At 42.6% G+C, this 12,435-nt stretch overlaps 1 pseudogene; it reads right to left on the bottom strand.

Annotated features, from left to right (window-relative positions):
- Positions 1–1,023: 1,023 nt before the first annotated feature.
- Positions 1,024–10,931, bottom strand: LOC106782279 (uncharacterized; annotated as a pseudogene).
- Positions 10,932–12,435: the final 1,504 nt, after the last annotated feature.

The following is a 12,435-nucleotide window of genomic DNA, read 5'->3' as shown; positions in this document are numbered from 1 at the left end:
GTCTTGGCTGACACGGATCCCTTTGCTTTGTGAATAGGGCGATTACCAAACAATGAAGCTATTACATAAGGAGCGAGGAGCTGGCTGGAGCCAACAAATCTTGTACTCTAGGTTTACAGAGCTATAATTATCCAAAGTTTTAAAACACAATGGTATCTGCTGAAAGGGAACATCTGGGAGGGAACCAAGCCATCCCAATTAAATGAATGATGCACATCCCATGGATTGCATGACTCCACGTTAATGGGGTAGCGATTTTTTTCAATGTCACTCAAGTTAACAAATGTGCTGAAAGGTTTAAGCAGAACAAATGCATGGGGCGGGGGGAGAGGGGGTTAGGGGTGGGGGAAGGATCAGATCAAGAAGAGAGATCTGTTTTATAAGACCAACTACAAATTGGTTGGAAACAGCGTTCCAGGCTGCTGTTGTGAGCACTGATCAAGAGAAATAAATGCTTTTTGAGGTTTTCCCATATGAAAATAAAAGCTTTTTCCAGTTGCCATTTCTTTTCAAAATAAATTCTTTTAACCTCCAGGGACCCTGTGTGGAAGGGTGGGGTGGCGTTAGTGGGGAGATCTGGGGGCTTCAGTGTTCTGAGGCTGTGCTGGGTGCTGGGGCACACCACAAAGATTAGTGGAAATCAGTTGTTATGAGAGTTTGGGGGCTTTATCTGCAGACTTGGCCCAGATAGCAGCATTGGACTCTACATCGAGAATGAAGGTGACAGTGTGTTCTCTTCCATTTTGATTTGTCCCCAAAGTAAGTATGGTCCACTTACTTAGGTCCCCTGAACACTTTTTCAAGATCTACAATCTAAGTAAAGGTCTCTAAAGAACCTATTCCTTATGTTGGGGGCACTTCTTTCCGTTGAAAAACTAAAATAACAGTTATAAGAACAACAACAAAAACAGACTAAAGATAATCTCTCCTTCATCTTATAACACCTAAGAGAGTGTTTGCCTTAGTGGAGCGAAAGGTTTGATTGAGGGAGTGGAGTGGGGGTGGGGGTTGTGTGTTTGGAGCTTACCCTTTCAATCGTTCTGCCTTCCCATCTGCTTGTGGGGTGTGGCAGCAGCGACACACAGGAGCATGGCTCAGTTCTGAAGGCAGAGTCTGATCTGGGTTTTTATGGGCCGACGATACAGCAGGCCTGACGATAGGCAGATCAGCAAGGCGGTAGATTTTCCAGGTTTTCCCTAGCTGCCCTTTCTGGTCTTTTGCCAAGCCCCCTGCCTCAGTGGGTCCCCTCACCACCTCAGTGCCCTGCTGGTCACCTCTTCCGATTGTCTTACCCATGAGCACACCAAAACACACTGACAGAGCACTTGCTAGCTTTTGCTTACTCTAGGGAGTGAAAAAATTTAAATCTGTTTATCAGCTTTCCCATAGGTATTTGTATCTGAGTTGCTATGAACGCAATGTTATAGAAACATGAAAAAAATTAATAATCAAAAATAGTTACCAGTTAACCTGCCACCTTAATACCATTTGGGCCAGCCCTGGGCCCATTTGTCCTCTATGTCACCACCTGTCTTGACTATCCTGCTTTGTTAGATATTTGCCTATTTCTAAGTCGTTCTATTAAAAGTAATACCACCATAAACATGTGCATTACTTTTACCTTCTGTGAAAGATCTCTCTAGAAATCTTGGACTCTGACACACAGGGTTATGGACTGAATTATATACCCCCCAAATTCATATGTTGAAATGCTGACCCCCATATGTGAAATGCTGAATTTGGAGATAGGGCCTATAAGGAGGTAATTAAGTCTAAATGAGGTCATGAGGGTGGGGCCTTGATTTGATAAGACTGATATCCTTGTAAGAAGAGGAAGAGACACCAGAGATCGCTCTCTCTCTGCGTGCACAGAAGAAAGGGCATGTGAGGTCATAGCAATAAGATGGCCATCTGCAAACCAAAGAGAAGCATCACCAGAAACCAGCCCTACTGGAACCTTGATCTTGAACTTCCAACTTCCAGAAGTGTGAGAAATAAGTTTCTGTCGTTTATGCCACCCAGTCTGTGGTATTTTCTTATGGCAGCCCAAGTTTACCAATACACACTGTATCTGGATTGAAAGGTGAGAGGGAGAACAGCAGCCCTTGATCTCTGGGAGCTGGTCTGGCGCTTACAGTTCTCCTGTTGAACATAAGCAATTTCACAGAACATGAACATTTAACTAGGCCGCTCTGAGGCCCTGATGGATCAGGACAAAAACAAGACCACCCCGTAATCATGTCTGAACCCAAGTCAAACAGGAACATTGTCCAAACCACAAAAATAACCAAACACCTTCGCATCCTGAATAACATGAGTGACTGCTACTTCTTTACCTGTTTTAGCTGCACCCTCACCCTGCTCCTTCTCCTTCTAGATAAGATGTATTCATAGAATCGCCTTCACTTCCTGACAGCATCCAATCCAGACCAAGGCTCCACTTCCTTAAATCTTCTCCCAACACGCCTAACACAAGCCAAAATTCTATCATATGTCCTGTCCACGACTCTTACTGAGCCTCCCCATGGTACCCCATGAGCATTACACCCACTTTGGTCAACTACAGATGTGTTATGTGTTCCTGGCAGTCATTGGCGGGAGGGCGTTAGTAAATATGTGAGCATGTTTATGGTTTTTAATAAGTACTTAACATTGCTTATTGTTATGAGCTGAATGCTTGAGTCCCCCCAAAATCTATATGTTAAAGCCATAATCCCCAATGTGATGGTATTTGGAGGTGGGGCCTTTGAGAAGCAATTAGGTTTAGATAAGGTCATGAGGGTGAGACCCTTATGATGGGATTCATGCCCTAATAAGAAGAGGAAGACAGAGAGATCTTGCTCTCTCCTTGCACATGTACCAGGAAAGGCCGTGTGAGGACACAGCCAGAAGGGGGCCATCTATAAGCCAGGAAGAGAGCTTTCGCCAGGAACCAAATCTGTCAGCACCTTGGTCTTGGACTTCCCAGCCTCCAGAACTGTGAGAAATAAATGTCTGTGTTTAAACCATCAATCTATGGTATTTTGTTATAGCAGCCCGAGCAGGGTGAGATACTGATCAAAGAAGCTGATAAATTTTTCTTGCTTTCAAAAATTTAGCACAACGTGGCCAGCGATTTGAGTGTTAGGATCTTTTTAAATTAATTTGATAGTGTAAAATATATCTTGTTTAAATCTGTATCCTTTATTAGTTTTTAGACTGATCTTTTTCCCAGGTATTTTTTTCTATTCGTATTTTGTCTTGTTTCTCAGCAGGTTAGCATTTAGTTACAGAAGAATAATTTTTGTCTCCTAGTAGAGGAATTTCAGGGGTCTGGAAGGTGAGAAAGGTATTTGAGGGATTTGTGGTGGTATAAGAGTGTCTTTGACTTCTACTTCTGAAATTAGCTCACGGCCTGGAATTGGAGTCCTCGTAGTAGAAGCAGTATTGCACACTCCCCCGACTGAGTTCATTGGGATGATTGAGGCTTAACGTATAGGTAAACCCTGACCAAAGCAATGAGGTTATTTCTTTCACTTAATACGCCCAGAGGTAGGGCAGACTGCAGAGCTGGTTAATTCAGCCACTCAGAAATGACCTTAAAGATCCAGATTTCTGTCTCCTGGATCTGTTACCCTTAGTTTATGTAACTGGTCATGTGATTGTAGCAGGTATTTATAACTATCTTCTTCCATACCCATTCTGTATTCCCTTGGCCTTCAGCAAGTACCTCAGCTGGTTGTGGTTCAATACCTGGCAGAGTGACCCAAACCATCATCCCCGAATCTGGGCCATTAGTAGTCCTGCTTGGATTGGTTGTAGTTTTCCGTTGACCTTAATCATAGGGCATGGTAGTACTAACAGACTTCCTAAGGGGTCTCTTATATTCCAGACACATTCTTTCTTATCTCCATTGTGGGGTAATAGTCCATTTTCCCCTTTGTAATCTAGATCAATCATCCCAGCCAGCACAGTAACTCCCGTCTTTGCCTGTTGATTCAGAGGCATGAAGAGTCCAGAGGGGCCAGGCAGCAATTTTAACTTCCAGTTCAATAGACTCCTTTTGTGTCTCCTGGTGGAAGCATTCCTCCCTTTGGAACTAAGACCTCTAGGCCAACAGAGCATAAGGTTAAGGATACAGGAAGCAAAAATTTTGCCAGTTGGTCACTAGGGGTAATAATGAGTGGTGCTACTTCCAGTTCCACTCCTTGATTCCTGTACCTGTGAATCCTGGCTATAGGAGAAACAGCACCATGTATTAGACACTGATTCAGAGCATGCACAGCTTTCTGGAGAACCCTGACCCAGCCCTGTGAGGTGTTGTCGCCTAGATGGTGCTGTAACTGAGTCTTCAAAAAGCCATCGTATCATTCTATCAAGCCAGCTGCTTCAGGATGGTGGAGAACATGGTAAAACTAATGTAGTCCATGAGCATGGGCCCATTGTCACACTTCATTTGCCTTGAAGGGATTTGGTTGATCAGAAGTAACGTTGTGTGGAATACCATGACAGTGGATATGGCATTCTGTAAGTCCATAGATGGTAGTTTTGGTAGAAGCATTGTATGCAGGAAAGGCAAATCTATATCCTGAGTGTCTATCCTAGTAAGAACAAAATGCTGCACCTTCCATGAAGGAAGTGGTCCAATGTAATCAATCTGCCATCAAGCAGCTGGCTGATCAGCACAGGTAATCATGCCATGTTGGAGACACAGTGTTGGTCTCTGCTACTGGCAGATTAGGCACTCAGTGGTGGTTGTAGCCAGGTAGGCTTTAGTGAGTGAAAGTCTATGTTGCTGAGCCCAGGCATAACCTCCATCCCTGTCACCATGACCACTTTCTTCATGAGCTCATTGTGGTGACGACCGTGGTAACTGGGGGAAGGGGCCAAATGGTGTCTATAGAGTGGGATATCCTTTCCACTTGATTGCTAAAATCCTCCTCTGCTGAGGTCACCCTTAGGTGAGCATTCACATGGGACACAAATATCTTCATGCTTTTTTGCCCAATCAGAGAGATCTATTCTCAAACCTCTTCCCCAAATTTCCTCATCACTAATTTTCCAATCATGTTCCTTCCGAGTCCCTGACCATCCAGCCACACTATTGGCCACAGCCCATGAATGAGTATATAACCATATAATCGTACACCTGGCCATTTCTCCTTCAAGCGAAGTGAACAACCACATGCACTACTCAAAGTTCTGCCACGGAGAGGATTTCCCGTCACTGTTGTCCTTCAGGGATGTCCCAGAAAGAGGATATAGTGCTGGAGCTGTCCACCTTCAGGCGGAGACTTCATATCATGCAGAACCATCTGTAAATCAGACCCAAATCTTCTCCTCCTCTAGGAGAGACAAGGCAGCGTAGCAGGAGTGGGCTCATAGGTATTTTGGCTACTTCTTCATGTAACTTATTTGTGCCTTCAGGGCCTGCTCAGGCGCAATCACATATCCATTTGATGGTGGAGTGCTGCTGTACACATCCAACTTTATGGCTTGGTGGGTCAGATAACACCCAGTTCATGATGGGGAGCTCAGGTCTCATGGTAACTTGTTCAGTCTCTACTAAGGCCCCGTAAAAGGCCAAGAGGTGCTTCTCAAAAGGAGAGTAGTTATCTGCAGAGGATGGCAGAGCTTTGCTCTGAAATCCCAAAGGCCTGCACAGTGATTTACCTACAGGGGCCTGCAAAAGGCTCCAAACAGCGTCCCAATCTGCCACTGCCACTTCAAGCAACATTGAATCTGCTGGATCATGTGGTCCAAGTGGCAGAGCAGTCTAGACCCATTGCAGAGCCTTCTCTTGTTCTGAACCACACTCAAAAATAGCAGCTTTTTGGGTCGCTTTGTAAATGGGCTACAGTAACACACCCAAATAAGGAATATGTACCTCTTTCTTGGTTGTAAGAGAGGCCAGATGAAACAACTTAATCTTCACCTTAGAAGTGATACCACAACGTGCCCCATACTACAGAATCCCTGGAAGTTTCACTGAGGTAGAAAGCCCCTGAATTTTTGTTGCATTGATTTCCCACATCTCACACACAAATGTCCTGCCAATAAGTCTAGGGTAGTTGCTGCTTCTTGCTCACTAGGCACAATCAGCATAATGTCATCAATGAATGAACCAGTGTGTTATCTTGTGGAAGGGAAAGGCAATCAAGATTCCTGCAGAATAAATTATGACACAGAGCTGGAGAGTTGGAATACCCGTGAGGTAAAACAGTGTATTACTGGCCTTGTCAGTTGAAAGCAAATTGCTTCTGTAGTCCTTATTGACAGGTATAGATAAAAAAATCTATTTGCAGATCAATTTGCTGCTTACCAGGTAACAGGGGAGGTGTTAATTAGTTCAAGCAATGATGCCACACCTGATATATCAGTTGCAATTGGAGTCACTACCTGGTCAAGCTTACAATAATCCACTGTCATTTTCCAAGATCCACCTGTCTTTTTCACAGGTCGAATAGGCAAGTTGAATGGAAATGTGGTGGGAATCACTACTCTTGCATCTTTTAAGCCCTCGATGGTGGCACTAATCTCTGCAGTTCCTCCAGGAACACAGTATTGCTTTCGGTCTACTATTTTCTGAGGTAGAGGCATTTCTAGTATTTTCAGCTTGGCCTTTTCCACCATGATAGCCCTCACTCCACAGGTCAAGAAACCCATGTGGGAATTCTGCCGACTGCTGAGTATGTCTATTTCAATCATGCATTTTGAACTGGGCAAGTAACCATAAGATGGATTCAGGGACCCACTGGGCCCACTATGAGACAGACTTGGTCTCCACCGATCATCTCCGCTAAAACTCCACAGATCATCTGATCTTCATGAGCCCCGACTCTAACTGGTGGATCACAGTGATAATCTGAGTCTCATGGGATCAGTGTCAGTTCAGAGCCAGTGTCCAGTAGTCTCCAAAAGGTCTGATTATTTCCTTTTCCACAATGTACATCTACCTTGGTAAAAGGCCATGGAACCCTTTGGGGAAGGCTGAGAGGAAGATGAACAACATACAGTTGTGGCAACGTACTGAGGTCCTTTCCCAAGAGGACGTGGCCTCCCCTTGGTTCAAGCAGTTCTGGGTCTGTAAACTGGCTCAAGTGTGGGAATTGATTGGAGGGATGTGACTCTGTTTTTATGATTCAAGTTAGACTTTTGTCCACTTAATCTAGAACTTTTCTGCTTATGTAGATGTTGGAATGTTTTCCAATACCACCAAGCAATTCTTGGCAGACACCAACTGGATGACCTACAAGTTAACTCAATTCTGACACTAGCTACCTGGAGATAGCATCAGAGCCCTCAGGTCAAGGTCTCAGTCCCACAGGTGTGTTCCCACTTCAGATGCCAATTGTAAGTCCAGGTTGTCACCTCTGCTTCTGACTAATTAGCTATAAACCAGAAGTTCCCACAACCTTGTCCTCAGGTTCAATCATTTGTTAAAAGGGTTCACAAATCTCAGGGAAACATTTTCTCTCATTTAGAAGTTTATTATAAAGGATATTATAAAGGATACAGATGAACAGCCAGATGAAGAGGTACTTAGGATGGGGTCCTAAAGCATCCCAAGCACAAGAATTTCTGTTCCCGTGGAACTGGGGAGTGCCACCCTCCCAGAACATAGATTTGCTCATCAATGTGGAAGCTCACCAAATATTGTGGTTCAAAAGTTTTTATAGAGTTTAATCTCCATCCCTCCCCAGCCCTCCACTCATAATCCCTGTAAATCAGTGGATAGAGCTGAAAGTTCCAATTCTCTAATCTCTTGGTCTTTCCAGCGACCAGCCTTATCCTGAGGCTATCTAGGGGCCCCACCCTAAGTCACTTGATTAGCATAAATTCAGGTATGCTGAAAGGGGACTCCTGAATAATAAAAGACACTCTTATCAGAAAATTCCAAGGGTTTTAGCAACTATGTACAGGAACTAGGAAAAAAGACCAAATATATTTCTTATTATTCAACACAGATCAAGTAAGAATTTAGTACACTTCCTAATCTCTTTCACTTCCAAAAGACCGTGAACAACTAGCCAACACCACAGGTCTGCATGATTCAGACTATTCTATCTGGATTGCTGCTTTGACTCTGCTGTCCATTATGGTAACCATGTCCACCTTGCCTTTGGCAGCTGAGTGAGGCTATTTGGCCCCTGCCACTCTGGTATCCAATTACTTCCATTGCATTTAGTTTTCTCAATTCAGTAACTGATACCAAACCTCTTACTCCCAAGTTCGTGTGCCCAATGCACGGTAAGCCAACCACTGAGATATTGGTACTCAGAGATGGAGAAAGGTTTATTCAAACTGGCCAAAACTAGAAGGCAGGAGGACAGATTCTGTCAAATCCACCTTAACAAGAGAAGAAAACAGGGGATTTTATAGAGCTAGGGGCCTTGGCAGGAGGAGTTTCAGAAAAACAAAGGGGTAATCCCTGTTTCTTTCACTCCTGATAAGCCCTTGGGCAATCTGACTTCTGGGCATCGGTGGCAGCTGGGGGCTGGTTATCTGGTGACCGTTACTTCCTTGAAGGCCTTCTTTTTCTTCCGTAAAACAAGCTCGTAAATCCTTGTGACCCTTGAGTCACCCCTCAGGTTAAACAAGAAAACAGCAAATTGACAAGATTAACTTCTTTTTATAACAAGATGGAAAGGTAATCTTATTCAATATTTACAGTAACCCTCAGGTACCCTGCTTCACAACCGCAGTTCCCACTGTGAGATCTGGCTTGCAGAGAAGAGTGATCACACAGCTCTTCAAGGTTACTGAGTCTCCCCTCACAAATTTATTTCTCTCAGTCATGGTGAAAGGTATATCTTTTGCATCCTCCCAGGGTGAGTGAGTAGGTCTTAAATGACAAATCCATTCTAACATTGCAATCTTCTTCAGTCTTTGAATCCCTTCCTCTACATCAAGCCAAAGCAGGTCTGGCATTTCTAACTCTCACTGTGGGAGCCTTTGGGTCCATGTTTCAATCAACCAACCCAACACATTGTTAGAGCTCTTTCTAACTCTCTGAGCTGCAGCATTAATGTGGAATCTCTGCTTAGTGATCTCACGTCTGTAAATTTGGCCTGATCCAGCTTTATGTTCCTTCCACTATTTTCCCACACCCTTAGTAGCCATTACCACATATGTTCCCTGGATTTCTGTCTGTATAAATTAGAAAACTCAAGTAGTTCTTTAAAGTGGAGCAACTTGCTCATGAGTCACAATTTGTACCTCACCTTTAGGGTCCTGCTGGGCCTTGAGTCTAATTATAGGTCTAGAAGCAAAGAGGAGTGGTGGGGGTGGACCCTGAGGAGAATCAGCATTGTCTTGCATGGCGATTGTCTCTGAGAAGGCCATTACAGTTTCCTCAGGCAAGGCAGGGTTAATCCTCTCTCAAAGAAATGGAGGGGATGGGAAAGGCCACTTCCACTGGGGATGGAGAATCCTCTTCCACTGGCAAAGAAGCCTCATCAGAATTTAGGGGCTCAATGTCCTCAGCTTCATCAGAGTCTTCTCACATGTCCCCATTTAAACTTTCAGGATCCCATTCCTTTCCAATAAATGCCCTCATTTTAACAGTAGAGTTCGACTTGCGTTATAATACGGCCAGTCACAGCATGAGATTCTGTGTTAGATTTTCAGCAGTCTCAGTCCTGTGGCTACAGGAGATAAGGGTTTCCTTGAGGGAGCCTATAGAAGCTTTCAGGTCAGTTATGTGGCCCTTGAGCTGAAAATTTGAATCACTGAGCTCGTCATTTTCTTTCCTCACTTTGTCCAAGGACTTTAGGAGTATCCAGCCAATCTCACTATATTTATTAGTTTACCAAAATGTTCAAAAGTATCATATACATGGTCACTCAGCTCCTTGTCTTACAAGTGGTTGATTAGGAGTATCCAATGGAGATTTTTAGGCATGTCTACTGCCAAATCGTGCCATGGACTATATCAGTACTCTCTTTACTACTGAAAATAGAATCATGATTTAAATCTAATCAGATTAGACAGTCAACTCCCAGAACCAATCAGAAAACTCATCCTTAAACTTCTGTTCCTCTGGAACCCCTCTCAGTAGTGCTGACGGTTTGCAACATTGTTAATATACTTAATACATATTAATATAGATTATCAATGTATATTAGTTAATATACACTGAATTGTACACTTAAAAATAGTTAAAATGGTAAATTTTATGTTATGTGTATTTTACCCTAATAAAAAATACATAGTTGCAAAAGAAGAAAAGAAGTAACCTACGCCTGAATTAAGGCAGGAAAGGGGCAGAAAGGCCTTGAATTCAGAGTTCAGATCAATGGAAAGTCCTGAACGGTTTGATGATTGAAAGACAGTAAAAACTCGGAGTCTTAGAATTTTAAGAAATAAAGGGTGAATCGTAGGGTTTCTATCTTTAATTTTACTTTAATCCTTCTTCCTTTCCTCCCTCCCCTTTCAATAGTTTGATTTCCTCTAGGACTTAGTCAAAAGTCTTTTCAGCTTTTGGACCTATGACTGCATGCTAATTTGTGCTTTTACTTTAACACTTTCTCCTTGGTAAAATCAAAATAAAGATTCAACATTAACCTACTTCTTATGGTATAATTGTAGGGAATAACATACGTGATTCTCAGAGATTTTGCAAATGTACCTTCCAATGTAGATTCTAAACTGTGTCAAAGAATTAGCTCCACCACGTGCCCACAGGGCTGTGGTTTAGGCTTACGTCTCCCCTCTGCTCCCATCTCACCTAGCATCTTCTGCCTACTTTTCTAGAGATCACAGACGTAATCCTAGGTGATTTGTATTCCCACAGCCATTGGTACTTGATATTCTGTCTCTTTGGGGCTCCGTGTAAGTGGCTGGAAGAAGTAAGGGGACCACTGACAATTGAATTCCTCTGACCTTTTCTTCTGACATCCAAGAATCTGCAAAGTGAGCTTGAAGGGAGTGTCCAGTTTCTCCAGTTTCATGTTAGGCGTACTTTCCATCTTATGTACAATTGTTCCCAAATGCTTGAGGGTTGCAATATGATTTTCCGATCCTGAAAATCTATTAAAAAGGAAGACATTCTTCACTCCTCTCCACCCCTCCTCCAGGCACTGCAGATGGCAATTAGCACCCTCCACAGCCCCTCCCCATAACATCATCAATTTTTTGCCTGCGTTGCATCTACTTCACAGCTCGAGACATGCCAAATCACACACATTCTAAGTACTTGTTGCTAGCAACGAATCCATCTTCCTAAGTGGCCAAGCACAGGCTATATTTGGAATGTCAGAGCACCTCACTCCTCCTTGGCCCACTTCCTTGGAGATGTCTCAACATCTCCAAGCCTTAAAGTAACCTCATCTACGTTTCTTGGTTCTGCTTCTCAAGAGAGGAACTCTGGATCAATTCGCAAAACACAAAGTGAGACAAAGACAGAGAAATGATTAGGTTCTTTCCCACGAACTCCTTTCTCCTCTGTAAAAATGGGTATTATTAGTAATCCCGACCTCATGGAACAACTGTGAATATTTAATGAGGTCATCAAAATATTAAAAATTGTCAGAGTGTGGCAATTGTAGATCTGGCATGCGGTCTGCACTCCATACTTAAATAGACCTGGTTTTTCGACTCCTTTTCTCATCCTTTTTATTTTTTTATTGAAGTGAAATTCATATAATATCAACTTAACCATTTCAAAGTGAACAGTTCAGTGGTATTTAGTATTTACACAATGTTGTGCAATCACATCTCTGTCTGGTTCCAAAATATTTTTATCACCCCAAAAGGAAACTCATACCCATTAAGCAGTCGCTCACCATTCCCTTCTCCCCTTGAGCCCTTGCGAGCAACAATTTACTTTCTGTCTCCATGAATTTACCTATTCTGGATATTTCACACAAATGGAATCATACAATATGTAGTCTTTGGTGTCTGGCTTCGTTCTCTTAGCATAATGTTTTCGAGGTTCATCCGTGTTGTATCATGTTTCAGTACTTCATTCATTTTTATAGCTAAAGAATATTCTGTTGTATGGATATACCATAATTTGTTTGTTGATTCGTCCCTTGATGGAAATTTGGGTTGTTTCCACCTTTTGGCTTTGTGACTAGTGCTATGAATATATATGTACATGTATTTGTTTAAGTACCTGTTATCAATTCTTTTAAGTATATACCTAGGAATGGAACTGCTACTCACTCTCTCCTTTATTTCTATTTCTTCTCTCGAAGATCTCATGCCTGCAGGATCTGTAATAAAATCCTGTTTTAAAACTCCCAACATGGTTTATTTGTGCCTCTTTTCTATTTTAATTGTCTTGACAGTAATTTTTAATTTTATTAGTATTTTAATGAACCAATCTATGGTTTTGCGTATTTTATCTATTTGGACATTTGGATTTGTTTTCATTATTCCATTCTCTTTGGATTTGTTTGCTGTTCTTTTTGTTAGTTCTGGAGAGGACTGCTAAGTGAATACTGTTGGGAC

Source organism: Equus caballus, chromosome 20 (assembly GCF_041296265.1).
Source record: "Equus caballus isolate H_3958 breed thoroughbred chromosome 20, TB-T2T, whole genome shotgun sequence".
Classification (NCBI taxonomy): Eukaryota; Metazoa; Chordata; class Mammalia; order Perissodactyla; family Equidae; genus Equus; species Equus caballus.
The sequence above is the reverse complement of the archived record's forward strand: the minus strand, read 5'-3'. Positions and strand labels throughout refer to the sequence as shown.